The sequence below is a fragment of the Solanum stenotomum genome, unplaced genomic scaffold, assembly GCF_019186545.1.
Source record: "Solanum stenotomum isolate F172 unplaced genomic scaffold, ASM1918654v1 scaffold36650, whole genome shotgun sequence".
Lineage (NCBI taxonomy): Eukaryota > Viridiplantae > Streptophyta > Magnoliopsida > Solanales > Solanaceae > Solanum > Solanum stenotomum.
In genome coordinates, this window is record NW_026034024.1 from 17,715 (window position 1) to 34,738 (window position 17,024).

The following is a 17,024-nucleotide window of genomic DNA, read 5'->3' on the forward strand; positions in this document are numbered from 1 at the left end:
CCCTGTAATGTAATTATGTACTGTTACTTTCTCTAACCAAAATGTTTAGACTTTGATGACCATGTGGTCAGGGCTAATTTGGGTGGGACTTTGGAAGAATTTTTTGGTCCAATCACCGTCACTCATTCCTATAAATCAATCACCGCCACTTCAATAGGAAATAGTCTGTTAGGGTTCATGCTATGTATGAATTTGTCTTAGTTGCTTTCTAGATTAACTCTGGAACCTCCCTCCGATCTTATTTTGCTTTTCTTTCTGCGACAAACTCCTATTCCAATCTATGTTATGACAGTTCTCCCTATCAATACAATTCCCCTTCATTACATTTAAGCTCTCAAAATAAGTAAAGATGAAAAAAGGAGCATACCAACTGATGTACTCCGTAGTTGTTCATAATCTCAATCAGCCTATATATACCTTTCTTCTTCTTGTAAGTTCCATAATCATATCTTCAACTAACTTGCAGTCCGGAAGCTGCAGCTTGAGCCTCAGCTACATTGTTACTAAAATATTCCAAAGCATTGGAAAATTCCAAACAATCATTGAGCCCTGATATCTTTCTGTATGCCTCATTGTATTCCAAAATAAATTCATTGTCTCAACAGCTTCTGGGAATTCAGAAATTAATGGAAAAGACGGGCTTCAGAGAAGTTGTTTTAAACCATTTCTGCTGTACATTTTGTTTGGCATGGTTATAATTACAAATCATTTAGATCTAATTGGGAAAGAGAAAACTCCTACTTTATTGAAATTTAGGCAAATACACACACAGTTGTCTGAGATATTATTATGGTATGCAGACATGAAGCAAGAGTCATGGAGAAAATTGCAGAAGATATAATGGCTAGATTGGGTAGTCAGAGACATGCAAGCAATGCTAGAAATCTTGTTGGAATGGAGTCACACATGCACCAAGTATATAAAATGCTTGGAATTGGGTCTGGTGGAGTTCACTTCCTTGGAATATTGGGAATGAGTGGAGTGGGGAAGACAACTCTAGCGAGAGTTATTTATGATAACATTCGGAGTCAATTTCAAGGTGCATGTTTTCTTCACGAAGTCAGAGACCGTTCAGCAAAACAGGGACTAGAGCGCTTGCAAGAGATACTTCTTTCTGAGATCCTTGTTGTAAAAAAACTAAGGATCAACGATTCATTTGAAGGAGCTAATATGCAAAAACAAAAACTACAGTACAAAAAGGTTCTTCTTGTTCTGGATGATGTTGATCACATAGATCAGTTAAATGCATTGGCCGGGGAGCGTGAATGGTTTGGTGACGGAAGTAGAATCATCATAACAACCAAAGATAAACACTTGCTTGTTAAGTATGAGACTGAAAAGATATATAGAATGAAAACTTTAAACAATTATGAAAGTTTACAACTTTTTAAAGAACATGCTTTCAAGAAAAACCGCCCTACCAAAGAATTCGAGGATCTATCAGCGCAAGTGATAAAGCATACCGATGGACTCCCCCTTGCTCTGAAAGTCCTGGGAAGTTTCTTGTATGGAAGAGGTTTGGATGAATGGATAAGTGAAGTGGAGCGTTTGAAACAAATCCCAGAAAATGAAATTTTGAAGAAACTCGAACAAAGTTTCACTGGTCTCCACAATACAGAGCAAAAGATATTCTTAGACATTGCATGTTTCTTTTCAGGGAAGAAGAAAGATTCAGTGACCAGAATACTTGAGAGTTTTCATTTTTGCCCTGTCATTGGGATAAAAGTTCTCATGGAGAAATGTTTGATCACTATATTACAAGGTCGCATTACAATACACCAATTGATCCAAGAAATGGGCTGGCACATTGTTCGTCGAGAAGCTACTGACGATCCAAGAATGTGTAGTAGGTTGTGGAAGCGCGAAGATATTTGTCCTGTACTTGAAAGAAATTTGGTACGTAGTTGTGAACTTATTCCTTCTTACATTATTTTCCTTTACTCATCCGCCTTTAATACTCTTGCTTATTAGGGCACTGACAAGAACGAAGGCATGTCGCTGCACCTGACTAATGAAGAAGAAGTTAATTTTGGTGGCAAGGCCTTCATGCAGATGACCAGTCTGAGGTTTCTCAAATTCCGGAATGCATATGTTTGCCAGGGACCTGAATTTCTTCCTGATGAGTTGAGGTGGCTTGATTGGCATGGATATCCTTCAAAAAGTCTGCCAAATAGCTTTAAGGGAGACCAACTTGTTAGTTTGAAATTGAAACAAAGCCGCATCATACAACTTTGGAAAACCTCAAAGGATCTAGGAAAACTGAAGTACATGAACCTTAGCCATTCACAGAAGCTAATAAGGACGCCAGATTTTTCAGTTACGCCTAATCTTGAAAGACTGGTTCTTGAAGAATGCACTAGTTTGGTAGAAATCAATTTTTCTATTGAAAATCTTGGAAAGCTAGTCTTGCTGAATCTGAAGAACTGCAGAAATTTGAAGACCCTACCAAAGAGAATTTGATTGGAAAAGCTTGAAATTCTCGTTCTTTCAGGGTGCTCAAAGTTAAGAACATTCCCAGAAATAGAGAAGAAAATGAATCGTTTAGCAGAACTGTATTTGGGCGCGACTGCTTTGAGTGAACTATCTGCATCAGTTGAGAACCTTTCAGGAGTTGGTGTAATAAATCTAAGTTAATGCAAGCATCTTGAGAATCTACCTAGCAGTGTATTTAGGTTGAAATGTTTGAAAACACTCAATGTGTCTGGACGCTCAAAATTTAAAAATTTACCAGATGATTTGGGACTTTTAATTGGTTTAGAGGAGCTCTACTGCACTCACACAGCCATCCAAACAATTCCATCCTCTATGTCTCTTCTTAAAAACCTTAAGCACTTATCTCTCCATGGATGTAATGCTTTAAGTTCACAAGTAAGTAACTCAAGTCATGGCCAGAAGTCTATGGGTGTAAAATTTCAGAATTTGTCGGGTCTTTGTTCATTGATCATGTTGGATCTTAGTGACTGCAACATTTCAGATGGAGGCATTTTAAGTAATCTTGGGTTCTTACCGTCTTTGGAGGGATTGACTGGACGGTCTTGATTAGCTCAAGTCGTCTCACTCAACTTAGAGCCCTTGCATTGGCTGGTTGTAGGATGCTTGAGAGTTTACCGGAACTTCCTCCAAGTATAAAAGGGATATATGCTGATGAATGCATATCTTTGATGAGTATTGATCAGCTAACCAAATATCCAATGTTGCATGAAGTTTCATTCACAAAATGTCATCAACTTGTAAAAAATAAACAACAGGCGTCCATGGTTGATTCATTGTTGAAGCAGATGCACAAGGTAAGTACAACTCTACTATACCCACATGAAAATATAAATGAACTTCTTTTTATATAACTGGAGGGGCTTTTGTATTTGTACTCCAATTAGCTAAGGTCACATATGAATCTTGACAAATAACATTCTCTTCACGGTGCATGCAGGCACTATGCAAGGCTCATCATTTCTGTCACTGCTTCCCTATGGAGCTGCATATCCTCATTTTTGTCAACCATATCCATGAGCTGCTCTTTTCTCCTAAAAACACTAAGCAAATGGACACCTTATTCATCAGCCTGTGACCGATCCAAATTCTTTTGCTCACAAAGAACTTCCAAGAGCACAATTCCAAAGGCATATACGTCTACTTTCTCAGTGATCACCGACCTCAACCATTCAGGGGCTAAATGTTGGGTTTTAAAGGTGTGAACAGGAAATGAAGGGTTGTGACTCTCCTGAAGAGTTGTGACTACGCCGAAGGATTGTGAACTTTATGAAAGGTTGTGTTCTTTCTAAAGGATTGTGACCGTTTGAAAGGTTATGCCTTTTCTAAAGTGTTGTGACCTTTCTGAAAGGTTGTCTTCTTTCCAAAGGGTTGTGACCTTTACCCTTTGTTCGCTATAAATAGAGAGGTTTTCTCTCATTTTTCTGTATCGAATTCTTCCCTTCTTTTGCATACATTTCTTTCAAAACAAAATCGATCGATCGTGTCTGTGTGTGTGATTTGTTGCTGTCATTTTGAGTTCGCAGAAATTATCGAAGTTTGAGGTACCGCTACTTCTTTAATGGTTAATCCATTTTATCTTGGGAGGAATTAATCTGCAACCTCGGGTACTTGAGGGGATTAAATTTCTTAAGGACACACAATGGGTTCTGTGGACTCGGATAGTTCTTTGTGTTTTTCTTTACATCTTTTATTATTTCTGGTTTGCTAATCTGAATACGGAGATAACAAGCTTAAGAAAATTATTGATGGTATTTTCTGTGGTAAGGAAATTACTTCTATTTTCTGAGTTTTTTTTTTGGGGAAAGAACAAGATGAAAAAGAGAATTATTGTATCATATGATAAAAGAGATTTGGGATGAATTAGTACTACTTTAGTATGTTCGAGTATATTTTTTGTAGTAAGTTTTCCTTGGATGGGTAAAATTATTATTATTTTCTTCCCAAGTGCATTCAAGCATTGCACCCCTTCAGTTTTCTTTTCAATGAGAAAAGTTATTTTGTGCATAAACGCAAAGATGTGCACTTTAATTATTTTTCCTATATTCTTGGTTTTATATAACTATAAGAAGAAGTAAATGAACAGATGTTGTCTCCTAACAATATTTGAACATGAGTTTAGTTTCTCGTTGAAATTCAATGTCTTCTGAGGAAAATTGGAATATGACAGAAACTAGAAAAGAAGGAAAAAATTAGCAAGAAAAGTGACTTGCATGGAATCATTGCTGCCAAATAGAATGTGATTCAATGGGGGTAATAATCAGGTTTTATCTTTATTTCCCTTGATTATTATTTTTTTCCTATCCTTTATAAGTTATGAGATTTATTTCATAAATGTTAGGATAGATGATCATTATGTGATGATCTCAGAATATATCTTTATTAATATTAATATGTATTCTGTTTAGAAGAAAAAAAAAATTTGTAGTTTTCTACTCCATGTGAAATTTGATTGTGTTTGACTTTTGGAGACTAAAATCTTGTGGATTTTTTTTAGTCCTTTGGTTTGAAGGATATAAGAACTTCACGAACAAATCAGATTGTGCATTGGTTTGAAGAATATAGAAATTTCACCAATTTGTTAAATACTCTGTTTGAATGAATATTCTGACTTGAAGAGTACAAAATCTTCGTCAGGAATATTAAGGCTAAATGATTTGAAAAAGATAAAATCTTCATCGTTAGCTAGAAACATTGTTGTATTTGAGGTTTCTGGAGATTAAAACCTTTTGGGTTTACTACTCTGTCTGAATGTGAAACTGATGCGAAGAATATAACAACTTCATCAGAATTCAAGGTTCATTCGGTTAATGATTAGAAGAATATAAAACTTCATCGTTAAACTAAAAACAAGTTGTATAAAGATTGAATCTTTATTGTTAGTATTCTAAATACTAAGTGGTTTGTCTAGTTGTGACAGAAAGGGGGGGAAAAACACTAGTGACATAAAATTAGTGATTTTTGTGCCTGCAGTGGGTGTTTATATGGATTAAATCTCCAAAAGAAGGCTTCGTGTTGCCAATATGTATTTTGATGGTATACAATATGAAAGCATGGGAAAAAATATGTGGAAAATAATTTCAATTACTTGAAAAATATTTTTGAGAACATATTTAAAACGTGGGGGTTCTTTACTTATGATAAAGACAAAATTAGACTTACTATCTAAATTAAATTTAAAAGTACAAGATATGAAATTTAATGACATTCTTGTATTATGTTAGACCCACAAAATTCTTCGAGTATATTTGATATTGTGGTCGTTGAGTCTCTCTTTACTAGTATATGATATGACTAGTATAAAACCACAACATTATATACTCGTTCAAAAGAATTGTATTCTTTGATGAAAAAGTGTCACATAAAATATTGTGATTTTTCATAAAAAGATATGTCTATTTGTATAGACATGAACATTGGTGAAAAGTGATATGTTATGTTTGTGTTGTAAAACAAACATTTGGGTCATATTGCCCTTATTGGACCGAAGAGACTATGGTCCTGGGTAATTCTATAACAAATTGAATGTTATGGAAAGGTCCTTCTGAAAAGGACATATGACAAGGTGTTGACTCTAAAACAATGTCAAGAAAGTTATAAAAAGTAAAGAACAAAATATTTGTGGGAAAAGGTTACCTCACAAAAGGTCTTTTCAAACTTAGTATTTCTGTTTGTTCTTACTTGTTTGAATCAAATTGTTTGTGACATAAATGCTTAGGACATATCAATTACAAAACCTTGCAAAAACTAATCAACTTAGAAGTTTTGCCTAACTTCTAGTGCAATAAATCAAATTGTCAAGTATGTGTTGTTGAAAGGAATTTTAATACCTTAGAATTGATTTACACTGACATTTGTGATATCAAGTCAACACCATCTCGTGGTGGAAAAAAGTGTTTCATAAATTTTATTGACAATTGCACTAGATATTGTTATGTTTATTTGTTGAATGGTAAGGATGAAATAATAGAAATATATTGGCAATATAAAACTGAAGCTGAAAATCAGTTGGATAAAAAGATTGTCATGATTAGAAGTGGTAGATGTGGAGAATATGAATCTTCTTTTGCAGAAATATATTTGGAAAATGGATCATCCATCAAATTACTGCACATTCTCACCTCAATCTAATGAAATTGTTGACAGGAAAAAACCGAACTTTGAAGGAAATGTTGAATGTCCTATTTATAAGTTCAGGTTTACCACAAAATTTGTGGAGGGTGCTATCATTATAGCAAAAGAGAACAACAACAAAAATTTGTCTGTTCAGAAAGAGAGCAACAGAAAGTTGTGTTTGTTCAGTCTTTGTTGTATCCTGATAGAGAATTGTCTGTCGTCCCTTAAAGTTTATACAAGCAATAACTCTTGATAGATAGTGATCAAACAATTTCCAATACAATCTATTTCATATGAGAAATGGAAATGAGGGAACTATTCCCAAACGGGTCAAAATAGGACCTAAGACTTTGGATTGTATGTTCATTGGATATGCTACAAATAGTAAAACATGTCGATTTATGGTTCATAAGTTCGAACTGTCGGATAGTCAAGTGAAGGGTCTAAACGACCTTGGAAAGAACCAAAGGAAAATGTACTTAATAAAGAGATTCGGAGGCGTAGTAAATGTCAATGGACAAATTACTTCCTACGAATTTGATTTTGTAACATTTCTTCTTGAAAACGAGTCGCATATATTCTAAAAGTTATGTTCGTTGTGGACTCATTCTCTTTGAAAAAAGTTTGTCAATAGTAAGATAGATTAAATCTTGAGAAACCATACTTGAAAGTTGGTTGATCTTCCTCGAGGAAATAAATTTTTGGATTCAAAGTGGATCTACAAAAGGAAAAGAAAGTTGATGAAACTATTGACAAATACAAAGACAGACTTGTTGGCATAGGCTTTAGACAATCAGAAAGCCTTGTTTGACAGATAATAGCACTAACTAGGATTACATCAATTCAGATGTTAATTGCGCTAGTTGCGAAATATGGCCTTCAAATTCGTCAAAATGGATGTGAAAATATTTTTATTTTAAATGAAAAATTGGAGGAAGAAATTTACATAGAACAACCCAAGGGCTTTGTGGTTCTGTTAAAGAAAAGAAAGTCTGTAAACTTGTTAAGTCACTCTATGGACTAAAAACAAGCGCCCAAATAATGACATGTGAAGTTTGACCAAATTATGTTGGCAAATGAATTCAAGATTAATGAATGTGATAAATGTTTTTACATTAAAGACACTCCAAATCACAAGGTCATTATTTGTTTTTATGTTGATGACATTGTGATCGTCAAAAGAGACATTTCTAACATAAATGCTACTAAGCATATTCTAGAAAGTAACTTCGATATGAAAGACATTGAAGTTACTGATGTGATTGAAAATGTACTTGACAAGTTCAAGCATTTGGATTTCAATATTGTCAAGACTCCAATAAATATGAGATTTGTACTTCAAAAGAATGAAAGCAAAAGTGACTCGCAATTGGATTGTGCTAGAGTATTCAGAAATATGATATATATCATGAATTGTACGCGATCAGATATAGCATATGCTATTAATAAACTAAGTCGGTTCACGAGTAATCTCAATCAAACTCATTGGATAACAATGAAAAAAGTTTTGGAGTATTTAAAACATACTTCAAAAAACTATTGCTTTGCATTATAACTAATATTCAACAGTATTGGAAGAATATAGTGAAGCAAATTGAATCACCAGGTCAAATGAAGTAAAATCCACAAGTGGATATGTATTTACTCTTGGTGGAGGAGCAGTCTCTTGGAAACCTTCCAAATAGAGATGTATCGCTCGCTTTACTATGAAATCTGACTTTATCACTCTAGATAAGACCGATAAAGAAGTTGAATGACTCCAAAATTTCTTGAAAGATTTTTGGCCCAAACCTTTTAGCTCCAATATGCATACACAGTGAGAGTTAATTTGCAATAGGTAGGGCATGGAGCATGATGTATAACGGAAAGTCTCGTCATATATGACGTAGACATAATATCGTTAGAGAACTACTCTCTAGTGGAATTATCATAATTGACTATGTAAAGTCAAAGGATAATGTGTCGAATCCACTTATAAAAGGCCTAACTGGAGAGGGAGTTGATAGATTATCAAAGGGAATGGCCGAGAACAAGTCATTGTAGCGGTAACTCTACCTAGAAGACTGAAGATCCCAAGATCTAGGTTCAAGGAGATCAAACAAAGTCATTGATGACGGATCAACATTGTCAAAATATTTTTTATGGTACATTCTATGTTCAGTAACAAGGATAAAGGCATTAGGACTTTTTAATGATTTCTACGTTTGTTACAGGGTATATCAAATGGTGTATCTACGAGATAACACATTTAGAAATCACCTATGTAAGTGTGAAGTGTAAGTCGCTTCAAGGAGAATCCGGTAAGGCCAGTTCTCTACGCACTTATAAACCGAGACGTTGGCTGAAACGAACAAAACAATGAGAACCAAAAACAGTTCAAGGGTTGATTGTGTGACTTATGTTGTCTAGGTATACACCAAAGCTCGACGGTTTAAAGATATCAAATCTACCGATTGACCGAGTATATCCGATATATGTTCACTACGGAAAGTTCAAAGGGAAACCCACTTATCCAGAGGCAATCAATCCTTAATTACGAATCACACAGTTTTCATGCATATGTTTTAACAATAGTCATTCCCTATATGGGGGATTGTTGGGTTTTAAATGTGTGAACAGGAAATGAAGGGTTGTGACTCTCCTGAAGAGTTGTGACTATGCCGAAGGGTTGTGAACTTTATGAAAGGTTGTGTCCTTTCTAAAGGACTGTGACCGTTTGAAAGGTTATGCCTTTTCCAAAGTGTTGTGACCTTTCTGAAAGGTTGTCTTCTTTCCAAAGGGTTGTGACCTTTACCTTTTGTTGGCTATAAATAGAGAGGTTTTCTCTCATTTTTCTGTATCAAATTCTTCCCTTCTTTTGCATACATTTCTTACAAAACAAAATCGATCGATCGTGTCTATATGTGTGATTTGTTGCTGTCATTTTGAGTTCATTGAAATTATCGAAGTTTGAGGTACCGCTACTTCTTTAATGGTTAATCCGTTTTATCTTGGGAGGAATTAATCTGCAACATCGGGTACTTGAGGGGATTAAATTTCTTAACGATACACAGTGGGTTCTGTGGACTCGGATAGTTCTTTGTATTTTTCTTTTCATCTTTTATTATTTCTGGTTTGCTAATCTGAATACAGGAGATAACACTAAATACCCTGGTGTTCCTCTCATTCGAGTCACAACATGCTCTAATTTAGTAAAAAGTGTGCTGGCTCGAATGAAAAATATGTGGCGTATTTGAGCTCTACAAGACTATGGTACTGCAAAGAATCGCAGGAAATGGATGTCAGCTCCGTACATCCAAGATTTGTGTTTCTTAGGATAGATGGCCTAAAAAAGGTTCCCTTCATCCAAGATTTGTGTTTCTTATGCTATATCTTCCACACACCATTGAATATCCACAGTTCCCCACATGTGGCGACCAAATTTCTACTGGCTCTTTCCAATTAGATGTATTTGCGTCCCATATGTATACCCATAAATGCCCTTCAGACTCAAACCTCATGAATTGAGCTGAGGTATCAGTGTCAGGGAAAGCTGTAAGGGTTTGACCCTCAAAACTGTAATAAATATCATAGGCATATAATTTTGAGTATAGTAAAACTGAGGTGGGTCAGAATCTATGTAAGTACCCACACCTCCATTGAGAACAGTAAGAGAAAACAAACCTTGACTTTGATTGGTTACGGAGACAGTTGCTGTGAGCTTCTACCCAGAAACCAAACTCTGCCCCGGGAGCAAAGAATCTGTTGGATGATCGAAAGCTGCAAGGTTGGGCAGAGTTGCCATCTTGGCCTAGTTGCGACTACACATCTATACACTTCAACTTGGCTCAACTGACAACTAGACACTTCAACTCTTTCCCACTGTGTCTCGTGGACATCTTCAACAGCCCATTGTTAACTTGCGACCAAGTTAAAGGGTCTATCAATATATTATGCCCATCTTAATTTGAGGGTCCAACTATTAAGTTTTTACCACTTAACTCATTGTATTTTAGAAAGTACAGGTTCAAAATACACTTACTCTTCTTTTAAAAGTACCAAATTATTACATATATATTTATATTTCATGTTAAAAATACTGGATTTAGTTGAACTGGGCATTTACAAAAGTCTATTAATTTTCCAAGTATTATTTTCTGTTCCTGTAACAATTAATTTGTAATTGTTGGCCACTTTCCTCCTCATTTAGGTTCAGGTCAAGCAGTGTTTTAAAAGACTGGGGCGTGAGGCAAGGCATTTTATACAGTATGGGGCGAGGCGTTAGTCCCATGGATCTACGGGGCGTAGTCTCATGTATATTCAATTTTATAATTTTATTACTAATAAAATAAGCAAAAGTAAACCTTTCAAATGATTTTATAAATAACCTATAATATATAGAAATTATATTATGATTTTTATTTGAAATAAGTATTAATAATCAATAATGAAGAAAAAAAGTATTATAATTACTATTTGAGAAATATCATTACACCAATAATAAAAAATATAATTTAAAACAAAAAAGGTTCAAAAAATAAATTAAAAACACGTGGGCCTACATTTTTACGCCCAGAACTTATGTTTTTATGCTCGACGCTTAAGCCTCAAATTTTAGAACTTACGTCTTATAGATCTACGTCTTTAATTTACGCCCCGGAGCATTTTTGATACGCCCCGCCCCGAGACTCGCCCCAAAAACGTTTTTGAAAACACTGAGGTCAAGTCTACATACCATCACATAATACATTGATCATGGGACCGGCTATTAATTATTGCTGGGCACTTTCCTCCTCATTCAGGTTCAGGTCACAAGTCTTCTACTGAATGGGACCAGCAGTAAAATTCAAAATCCCTAATTGGGATGAGTCAAAAATAATTGGGACATATAAAATGACTTAGATTGTTTAATTGGACAATACGTGTCCAATACAATATTTTAAATCCGAATATGTGGACTAGTTAGTGGTAAATAGCACTAATGGTCCAAATGTGTCACAACGGTGACATAAATATGCACAACCTTTAACGAGTGGCATGGTTAAGTCATTCTGATATTTCGATGACATATTTAAGCCATCTGTTGCGGAAGCCGAATATATAGAGAGTAATGAAATCACAACTGCTATATCTAAAGGTAGATAATAAATAGTAGATGAGACAACAATAAAAAGGACACCAGGAATTAACGAGGTTTGGCAAACTTTTGTTTTCTTTTGCCTACTCCTCGGACACAACCAACCAATATTTATTTCACTCCAAAAGAGTACAAGTGAATTACTACAAGAAAGAAAGAAGATCAAATGCCTTTGAAGATGAGAAGGCAAGTGAGAGGTGTGTTTCAAATGAATTAGGAACTACCTATTTATAGGAGTAAATTCTTCCTATTGATGTCATCCATGACATCACAATGTGTCAAAATGTCAAGATTTACCTTGTGAGACCATTTTATAGTTCACCTAAATTTCACCTACAAAAGATGTTATCTTGACTTTTGTACCAATGAAGAATTATCTTCCTAACTACCAAATCTTCACATTAATTCATCTTTGAATCTTGTCAAATTTAACAAATCTCCACCTTGGCAAGATTCTCCATTTTCAACTTTCTCTCAACAACTTTTGATTGTGTCTTCAACCTCAATCTTCATTGTTCAACAATGTTGATCAAGTTCAAACAATGTTGAAACTTGACCGTAGTCACCACTTTTGTCAGCATATCGGCAGGATTATCCGTAGTATGAATTTTCTGCACTGTGACTCCACCTTCTTCTATGATGTCTCGTATGAAATGATATCGGACATCAATGTGCTTCGTCCTTGCATGATAAACTTGGTTCTTTGCTAATTGAATAGCACTTTGACTATCACAAAATATTGTGATTCCTTCTTGTCCAATACCAAGCTCTCTAAGCAATCCTTGAAGCCAAATTGCCTCCTTCGCAGCCTCTGTAATTGCCATATACTCTGCCTCAGTGGTAGACAAAGCAACTGTTGACTGCAAAGTAGACTTCCAACTAACTGGTGCGTTTGCAATAGTGAAAACATAACCAGTAGTTGATCTTCGTTTGTCCAAATCACCTGCATAATCTGAGTCACAATATCCAACAAGATGTTGACTATCTTTATGCTCATAAACCAAGCCAATATCTACAGTATTATGAATATACCGTAGAATCCATTTTACAGCCTGCCAATGATCCTTTCCAGGATTATGCATGTACCTGCTTACAACTCCAACAGCGTGTGAAATATCTGGCCTTGTGCAAACCATTGCATACATCAAGCTACCAACAGCATTCGCATATGGTACTCTTGACATATATTCTCGTGCAACTTCATTCTTTGGCGACATAGCATCACTAAGCTTAAAATGAGGAGCAAGCGGAGTGCTAACCGACTTCGTTTTCTCATTCATGCCAAATCGATTTAGTACCCTCTTCAAATATACTTTCTGAGATAAAAAAAAAAGCTTCTTTGAATGACGATCTTTTTTTATCTCCATGCCAAGAATCCTCTTTGCCTCACCCAAATCCTTCATCTCAAACTCCTTTTTTAGTTGAATCTTTAGCTTCTCAATTTCCTCTTGACTTTTTGAAGCTATCAACATATCATCAACATATAAGAGAAGATATATAAAGGAATCGTCTTCAAGCTTGCGCAAATACACACAATGATCGTATTTGCTTCTTATGTACCTTTGCTGCAACATAAACTTGTCAAATCGTTTGTACCATTGTCTAGAAGATTGTTTCAATCCATACAATGATTTTTCAAGTTTGCACACCATATTTTATTTTCCATCAACTTTGAATCCTTTTGGCTGAGTCATGTAGATTTCCTCTTCCAAGTCTCCATGTAAAAATGCAGTTTTTACATCCAACTGAACTAGTTCCAAATTCAATTGTGCTACCAAAGCCAACAAAACTCTAATGGATGAGTGTTTCACAGCTGGAGAAAATACCTTATTATAGTCAATTCCCTCCTTTTGAGCGTATCCTTTGGCCACCAATCTTGCTTTGTAGCGAACATCTTCTTGGTTAGGAAATCCTTCTTTCTTTGCAAATACTCATTTGCACCCAATTGCTTTCTTGCCATCCGAGAGATTGGCCAATTTCCATGTATGATTCTGATGAAGGGACTACATTTCTTCATCCATGGCAAACACTTATGTTGTTTCCTCATTTGATCTATGTGTTGGGAAAATTATCTTTCCCTCAAACTCCACCTACTTTGAAGCACCATCAGTTTGTTTGACTTTTTCAACTGTTACCTTATTTGTCAAGGTAGATTCATCAAAGGTAACATCCCTGCTAAAAATAATTTTTCTTGTCTCTAGACACCATAAATGATATTCTTTGACTCTAGAAGTAATTCCCATAAATAAAGCTTTCTTTGCTCTTGGGTCCAATTTTGACTCCCTTACATGATAATATGCAATTGAGCCAAATACATATAAAGAACCATAATCTTCAGCAGGTTTTCAATACCATTTTTCTAATGGTGTTTTCCCACCTATAACAGCAGATGGTAGACGATTAATGAGGTGGCATGCATATGTTATTGCCTCAGCCCAAAATTCTTTGCCCAAGCCAGCATTGGATAACATACACCGAACCTTCTCCAATAAAGTTCGGTTCATGCGTTCTGCCACTCCATTCTGTTGTGGTGTATTTCTGACGATGCCATTTTCCTCACAAATTTTCTGAAAAAGATCATTTTTATATTCTCCACCATTGTCTGTGCGAATACACTTGATCTTTTTGCCACTTTGAGTTTCTATCATCGCCTTCCATTTGAGAAAAATTCTCAATACTTCATCTTTTGTTTTCATCGTACACACCCACAGTCTTCGAGAAAAGTCATCAACAAAGGTTACAAAATAGTGTTTCCCACCTAATGAAGGTGTTTTGGAAGCACCCCAAACATATGAATGAACATAATCCAAAATACCTTTAGTATTATGGATAGCTGTTCCAAATTTAACCTTTGTTTGCTTTCCCTTGACGCAATGCTCACAAAACTACAAGTTGTAAGTTTTTACTTCTTTTAGCAATCCTTGATCTGATAAAGATTTCAAGGATTTTCCTCCAGCATGTCCCAAGCGCATATGCCACAGCCTGGTCATTTCTGCCTCCTTATCATCATTGGATGTTGTTGTTGCTGTCCCAATAACTGTACTACCTTGATAGTGGTACATGTTATTATTTCTTCGAATTTCCTTCATTACCACCAGCACACCGGAGCATATTCTCATTACGCCATTATCTGCAATGACTTTGAATCCCTTTGGCTCTAGGGTTCCAACAGAAATGAGATTCTTCTTCAAATCCGGTACATACCGAACATCTGTTAATGTTCTGGTCAATCCATCATGATTCCTTAATCGAATTGAACCAACACCATATGCGGTAAGAGGATTATTGTTTGCGGTGTGAATAACTACACATTCTCCTTCTTGTAAATCAATAAACCAGTCCCTATTGGGACACATATGATAGCTACAAGCTGAGTCCATCAACCATACATCAGATGATTTGGATGGATCTGTTGTAACTAGTGAGTAATCGGAGTCATCACAATCAACCACATTTGAATCCATGACAGCCTTCCCATTTTTTGGTTTGGCTTTGCTTTTCAACTTTGGGCAGTCTTTCTTCCAGTGCCCTTTTTCTCGGCAAAAGGCACATTCATCTTTGTTGAGTCTGGATCTTGACTTGGATCTCCCTTTCTTTGTTTTCATATGATTTTGAGAACGACCTCTCGTAATTAGTGCTTCTGCTTCTCCGCCTTTTTGTTTTTCTCTCTATCTTTGTTCATAACTATATAAGGCAGAACAAACTTCTTTGAGAGATACTTCATCATTCCCATGCAATAGAGTAGTTTCAAGATGCTCGAACTCATCGGGAAGTGAACTTAACAACATTAAGGCCATATCTCCATCCGTAAAAGTCACGTCCATATTCCGCAAATCTGTCGCCAACTTATTAAAGCTAGTGATATGATCATCCATTGTGCTACCAGGAATATAAGTGAAGCGTAACAGTCTTCTTTTCATGTAAAGTTTATTTTGACTGTTTTTCTTCAAGAATTTCTCCTCCAATGAATTCCATAATTTATTTGCAGATGTTTCCTTTGTGTATGGATACTTTTGTTCTCATGCTAGGTAAGATCGAATGGTACCGCAAGCAACACGGTTGATAATCTTCCAATCTTCTTCTCCTACATTGTTTGGTTTCTTTTCTTCTATGGCAATATCTAGCCCTTGTTGAAAAAGAACATCAAGGACCTCGCCTTGTCACATTCTGAAATGTCCTGACCCATAAAAAATTTCAACTGCAAATTTTGCATTTGACACAATTCGTGTCATAAGCGAAGATGCCAATGATGACGTATTATTGACAATCGATGTGGACTCATCATTTTTATTGTCTCCCATTTTTGCTACAAATACTATTTACTAGCTAACAATGCAAAGACCAAAGTAAATCTTTTTTGATGTGGAAGTTCAGACTGTGCTGCAACCACAGAGCATACTCAGATAATACCTTGGCTCTGATACCAATTGTTACGGAAGCCGAATATATAGAGAGTACTGAAATCACAACTGCTATATCTAAAGGTAGCTAATAAATAGTAGATGTGACAACAATAAAAAGAACACCTGGAATTAACGAGGTTTGGCAAACTTTTGTTTTCTTTTGCCTACTCCTCGAACACAACCAACCAATGTTTATTTCACTCCAAAAGAGTACAAGTGAAATACTACAAGAGAGAAAGAAGATCAAATGCCTTTGAAGATGACAAGGCAAGTGAGAGGTGTGTTACAAATGAATTAGGAACTACCTATTTATAGGAGTGAATTCTTCCTGTTGATGTTATCCATGACATCACAATGTGTCAAAATGTCAAGATTTACCTTGTGAGACCATTTTATAGTTCACCTAAAAAAGATGTTATCTTGACTTTTGTACCAATGAAGAATTATCTTTCTAACTACCAAATCTTCACATTAATTCATCTTTGAATCTTGTCAAATTTAACACCATCCTCTTTGTGCCCTATGATATTATCAAGGGTCCACCTAGATATTTCCAACAAATTCTGACTTCTTTATCTGGTGAAAAAGTTTTGGGGCCACACTCTATCTTTCCACTGATGGGACTTTCACTTTAAGGATCTTCAGTTTCTTAGAGAAAAGTTCTTTCCATCTTGGTGTAGGTTTATATTATTACACACACTATTATCAAACTCAACTTGATTCTTTAACAATTGTTATTGCATAGTACCACGCCTTTAAAAAGCATTAAAAATATAAGAATCTTTAAAGAAAAAGAAGTAAATATTACAAGATCGTACATGAACCTCAAAAAACTGATGCAAGTTACTAAATATTACATTTATGAAGTTACACTAGAATTGCCATAGTTCTCAAGCATA

The 17,024-nt window shown here is 35.5% G+C and overlaps 1 pseudogene; it reads left to right on the plus strand.

The window, feature by feature from the left end:
- LOC125852541 (disease resistance protein Roq1-like) overlaps positions 1 to 3,568 on the plus strand; it is an 8,869-nt pseudogene extending 5,301 nt beyond the window's left edge.
- The last annotated feature ends 13,456 nt before the right edge of the window (positions 3,569 to 17,024 follow it).